The sequence below is a fragment of the Anopheles maculipalpis genome, chromosome 2RL, assembly GCF_943734695.1.
Source record: "Anopheles maculipalpis chromosome 2RL, idAnoMacuDA_375_x, whole genome shotgun sequence".
Lineage (NCBI taxonomy): Eukaryota > Metazoa > Arthropoda > Insecta > Diptera > Culicidae > Anopheles > Anopheles maculipalpis.
The window spans coordinates 135,469-141,883 of NC_064871.1; the positions used below are offsets into that span (position 1 = coordinate 135,469).

At 54.9% G+C, this 6,415-nt stretch overlaps 1 pseudogene; it reads right to left on the reverse strand.

Annotated features, from left to right (window-relative positions):
* Positions 1–3,122: 3,122 nt before the first annotated feature.
* Positions 3,123–3,874, reverse strand: LOC126559937 (uncharacterized; annotated as a pseudogene).
* Between the last annotated feature and the right edge of the window lie 2,541 nt (positions 3,875–6,415).

Consider the following 6,415-nt stretch of genomic DNA (forward strand, 5'->3'; position numbering starts at 1 on the left):
TTTGAAACTTTTCACAAATTTGAATCGGCGATAACTTCCTGAATTTTTGTCCGATTCTTATGTCCGGTATATCGTTGGATGCGTCTTGAGCTCGCGCAACTTTTGCCGAATGCCAATTTTCCTATGCCGAAGGTACTGGCCTTGTATCCCTTTGAACACCCTTTGAACACCCTTTGAACACCCCTAAACGATATTGGGAAGGGGTGGGATGGCCTGGGAATGACCCCACGGACACATATGCCGAAGGTACTGGCCGTGTATCCCTTTGTCAACCCTTTGAACACCCCTAAACGATGCTGGGAGGGGGTGGAAAGAGGGTGAGAAGGCCTGGGAATGACCCCACGTACACATATGCCGAAGGTACTGGCCTTGTATCCCTTTGAATACCCTTTGAACACCCCTGAACGATGCTGGGAGAGGTGGGAATGGGGTGGGAAGGCCTTGGAATGACCCCACGGCCGCATATGCCGAAGGTACTGGCCGTGTATCCCTTTGAACACCCTTTGAACACCCCTGAATGATGCTGGGAGGAGTGGGAAGGGGTTATGAAGGCCTTGGAATGATCCCACGGACACATATACCGAAGGTACTGGCCTTGTATCCCTTTGAACGCCCTTTGAACACCCCTAAACGATGCTGGGAGGGGTTGGAAAGGGGGTGAAAAGGCCTTGGAATGACCCCACGGATACATACGCGGAAGTTACTGGCCTTGTATCCCTTTGAACACCCTTTGAACACCCCTAAACGATGCTGGAAGGGGGTGGGTATGAGTGAGAAGGCCTGGGATTGACCCCACGTACACATATGCCGAAGGTACTGGCCTTGTATCCCTTTGACTACCCTTTGAACACCCCTAAACGTAGGTGAGAGGGGATTTGAAGGGGGTGGGAACGCCTTGGAATGATCCCACGGGCACATATGCCGAAGGTACTGGCCTTGTATCCCTTTGAACACCCTTTGAACACCCCTAAACGAAGGTGGGAGGGGGTTGGAAAGGGGTGGGAAGGCCTTGGAATGACCCCACGTACACAAATGCCGAAGGTACTGGCCTGTATCCCTTTGAACACCCTTTGAACACCCCTAAACGAAGGTGGGAGGGGGTTGGAAAGGGGTGGGATGGCCTTGGAATGACCCCACGTACACATATGCCGAAGGTACTGGCCTTGTATCCCTTTGAACACCCTTTGAACACCCCTAAACGTAGGTGAGAGGGGGTTGGAAGGGGGTGGGAAGGGCTTGGAATGACCCCACGTACACATATCCCGAAGGTACTGGCCTTGTATCCCTTTGAACACCCTTTGAACACCCCTAAACGAAGGTGGGAGGGGGTTGGAAAGGGGTGGGAAGGCCTTGGAATGACCCCACGTACACAAATGCCGAAGGTACTGGCCTGTATCCCTTTGAACACCTTTTGAACACCCCTAAACGAAGGTGGGAGGGGGTTGGAAAGGGGTGGGATGGCCTTGGAATGACCCCACGTACACATATCCCGAAGGTACTGGCCTGTATCCCTTTGAACACCCTTTGAACACCCCTAAACGTAGGTGGGAGGGGGTTGGAAGGGGGTGGGAAGGGCTTGGAATGACCCCACGTACACATATGCCGAAGGTGCTGGCCTTGTATCCCTTTGAACACCCTTTGAACACCCCTAAACATAGGTGGGAGGGGGTTGGAAGGGGGTGGGAAGGGCTTGGAATGACCCCACGTACACATATCCCGAAGGTACTGGCCTTGTATCCCTTTGAACACCCTTTGAACACCCCTAAACGTAGGTGGGAGGGGGTTGGAAGGGGTTGGGAAGGCCTTGGAATGACCCCACGTACACATATGCCGAAGGTACTGGCCTTGTATCCCTTTGAATACCCTTTGAACACCCTTAAACATAGGTGGGAGGGGGTTGGAAAGGGGTGGGATGGCCTTGGAATGACCCTACGTACACATATGCCGAAGGTACTGGCCTTGTATCCCTTTGAACACCCTTTGAACACCCCTAAACGTAGGTGGGAGGGGGTGGGAAGGGGGTGGGAAGGCCTTGAAATGACCCCACGTACACAAATGCCGAAGGTACTGGCCTGTATCCCTTTGAACACCTTTTGAACACCCCTAAACGAAGGTGGGAGGGGGTTGGAAAGGGGTGGGATGGCCTTGGAATGACCCCACGTACACATATCCCGAAGGTACTGGCCTGTATCCCTTTGAACACCCTTTGAACACCCCTAAACGTAGGTGGGAGGGGGTTGGAAGGGGGTGGGAAGGGCTTGGAATGACCCCACGTACACATATGCCGAAGGTGCTGGCCTTGTATCCCTTTGAACACCCTTTGAACACCCCTAAACGTAGGTGGGAGGGGGTTGGAAGGGGGTGGGAAGGGCTTGGAATGACCCCACGTACACATATCCCGAAGGTACTGGCCTTGTATCCCTTTGAACACCCTTTGAACACCCCTAAACGTAGGTGGGAGGGGGTTGGAAGGGGTTGGGAAGGCCTTGGAATGACCCCACGTACACATATGCCGAAGGTACTGGCCTTGTATCCCTTTGAATACCCTTTGAACACCCTTAAACATAGGTGGGAGGGGGTTGGAAAGGGGTGGGATGGCCTTGGAATGACCCTACGTACACATATGCCGAAGGTACTGGCCTTGTATCCCTTTGAACACCCTTTGAACACCCCTAAACGTAGGTGGGAGGGGGTGGGAAGGGGGTGGGAAGGCCTTGAAATGACCCCACGTACACATATGCCGAAGGTACTGGCCTTGTATCCCTTTGAACACCCTTTGAACACGCTTAAACGTAGCTGGGAGGGGTTGGGAAGGCCTTGGAATGACCCCACGGACAAAAAAATAGTGAATATCCCAGACACTAAAGGAGATATCCTAGTAGAAACCATAGAACACGCGACACTTAACTCATCCAAGGCTATCATGAATAGCCCGACCGGCTTCGTCCGTACAATACGCAATGGACAGAAGACTAGAGGCCTGTCTGCTCTGCCGAGGAACAGGGAGCCTGTCATCAGAAAGGTCCTGAACACGCTCGCAACGGTAACTGACAACGCGACGCTTGACAAAGACGCTACGGCAACGACGAACATTCCCGAGTCACCGCCATGTACAGACGAACCTCGAGGCCCCACGGCCGAACCGGTTGAGCGGCAGCTTGCGGGTAGCGAGGGCGAAGTGGCAGGGTCTTCTCTCGTGGAGACCCAGCCATCCCCCCAATCTCCCGAGACGCAGCTGTCTCCCGGAACCACCGATGCGAAGGCTGAGGAACTGAAGCACATGACGGCACTGCTCTTGCAGGCCAACAAGCAGCTATTGCTGAAGTGAGAAGCCTACACTCCAAAGATCAAGGAAAACAAACAAGGACAGACACAGACGGAAATAGCGTTAGACAACCCAGAAATAATACAAACTACACTCACAAACAAACAAAAAAACACACAAGATACAGAAATAGACACTCTCTCGACTCTCGCAAACAAAATGACAAAGACACAAACAGAAACAAACACCAAAACACAAACAACTAAAAAGACCACAACGACATGTGACAGTCAAATGGACACCGCCACGATCACGGACACACCCTTGACCCTGCCCCCCATCAACAACGCGACCGACCAACACACAAACACACAGCCAAACAAAAAGACCAACAAACGCAAACGTCAACGTAAACAAAACAAACAGAAGACCACGGACAAACTACATTAACCGACATCTGAATGGACGAAGGTGGTCAGTAAGTCGGCAAAGCGACGGGCACGGAAAAAGCAGCGGAAACAGGAGGCAGCAGCACTTGACGCAAATCATCAGCAGCAGCAGCAGCCGAAGCAACCGCAGCCACCGAAACAGCCGAAACAACGCGCACATCGGGTCCAGAACGCGTTGCGCGTCCCAGCGCGCTAGGATGAACTTCCAGGGGAACCTCCTACTGGAACTCAACTGTGAGAGCCACACCGAGACGCTCGAGATGTGGAGAAAAGTGTCCGGTCTGCTTGAGGGCAAGGCAAAAGCCCGACCACGGACCCCCACAACTCGCCTCACATGCTCCAATATACCCCCAAGCTGCACCAGTGAAGAGATTGCGACGGACTTGAGCACAGCCCTGGGAGTAGCGATTGATGCCGACCAGATCACGACCGTGAAAACCAATTACGGCACGCTGGTCGCATTCTTCGGTTGCCCTGAGGTGGCCGTGACCGACGACGTACTGCTCAAGCAGCATGTAGTCGGTCTCAGCCAGTTGCAGGCTGAAGAAGGTGGAAGCCAAACGACAGTGCTACCGGTGCTACGAGTTTGGCCACATCGCTATCAAATGCCGCGGAAAGGATCGGTCCAGCAGGTGTCCTAGGTGTGCGGAACTGAAACACACAGGACCATGCACTGAGGAGCGGAAGTGCCTCGTCTGCAAGGGCCCGGAAGCAATCGGCCATTCGTTCGGACAGCGCACCTGTCAACAAGTAGTAGGGATGAGTATACGGCCTCCCCAAAAATAATATACTCCAACAGAACGTGAACCACTGCCGGTTGGCGCAGGACATGCTGCTGCAAACTGCCCGGCAGGAAGGCAGCAGGTGTCCTCGGTGTGCGGAACTGAAGCACACAGGACCATGGACTGAGGAGCGGAAGTGCCTCGTCTGCAAGGGCCCGGAAGCAATCGGCCATTCGTTCGGACAGCGCACCTGTCGGCAAGTAGTAGGGATGAGTATACGGCCTCCCCAAAAATAGTATACTCCAGCAGAACGTCAACCACTGCCGGTTGGCGCAGGACATGCTGCTGCAAACTGCCCGGCAGGAAGGATGCGACCTGGTGCTGATCTCCGATCCATATCGGATCCCGGAGAACAACGGCAACTGGGTCGCGGACCCGACGGGCAAAGTTGCGGCAGTATCGACAGTACGGTACCCCTTCCAGCGCATCATCGAGAATCGGCGGGATTGTTTCGTTGTGGTCGAGATGCGCGGGATTGTGTTCTGCTCCGTGTACTTACCTCCAGTGGGTCCCGATTCGACAGTGGAAGACTTCAGACGCAAATGGACCGAGATTGCGTCAGTTATCCCACGGAACCGGGACACCGTGATCGGCGGGGATGTCAACGCCTGGTCAGGAGCGTGGGGAATGGAACGCAGGCACAACGATGGAGAACGAGTGCATAGGGGAGCGGTGGTGATGGACGCTATGGCTTCGCTGGGGCTGGTCTTGTTGAACCGGGGTAACCGGCCAACCTGGTGCAGCAACAATGGCCGTAGTTCCATCGTCGACGTTTCCTTATGCAGCCCGTCGCTCCTGGGGGACAACAACTGGCGAGTTTGCGACGAAAATCCGAGCGACCACAACACCATCAAGTTTTCGGTCGGAAGGACGACGGCGCAGCGCAACCAGGGACAGAACGACAGACAACAGACAACGGAGAGTAGATGGGCGACCCGGTTTTTCAACAAAGAGCTGTTTGTTGAAATGTTCGGGTCGTTGGACATCCACAACCGCACCCTCTTGGCGGACGAGCTGACGCAGGCAATGGCCACTGCTTGCGACGCGACAATGCCGAGACTGCCCGCAGCACGAGGAGGACGGCGATCGGTATACTGGTCAAACAGCGAGATTTCCCAGCTACGCCGTACTTACATCGGGATGCGGAGAAGACTCAGGAGAGCGCGAACGGAGGAACAGCGACAAGATCGGCGGCCAGCGTACACAGCGGCGAGAGCAGCTCTGGAACAAGCGGTTAAGCGGAGCAAAAAGGAGCACGCCGAACAACTTCCGGAACAGCTGGGTCCGCACGGATTCGGACCAGGCTACAAAATTCGGAAGCAGACGTGGGAAGGTGACCGCGTACCGATGGAACGGGACCTAGCGAAGCTGCAGCACATCGTCGGGGAACTGTTTCCGGTGCAACCGCCCATGGAGTGGCCCGCAATAGCAGCAGAGACAGGACGGACGGACGAGGACACGGCTACGGATCCAGTCACCGAGGACGAGCTGTTGGGCATTGCAAAATCGCTCAACCCACAGCGTGCCCCTGGAGACGATAATATCCCGAACGTGGCCTTGATAGCAGCGATGACGGCATTTCCACGCGTCTTCTCGAGAACGTTCCAGCACTACATCAATTCCGGCCACTTCCCCGATGAATGGAAGAGGCAACGGTTGGTGCTGTTCTCGAAGGCTGGGAAACCACCGGGTGAAGCATCGTCGTACCGGTCGATCTGCCTGCTGAAAATCTGCCCGATCTGCGTTCTGGGTGTGTGTTGGAGCGTCTAATACAGCGCAGACTTACGGAGCATCTCGATGCGACGGGCGGTCTCGCTGATGCCCAATACGGATTCTGAAAGGGACGCTCTACTATGGACGCCATCAACAGGGTGATCGCCAACGGAAAGGTTGCGCTGGACAAAAAGCGCAAGGGCGAT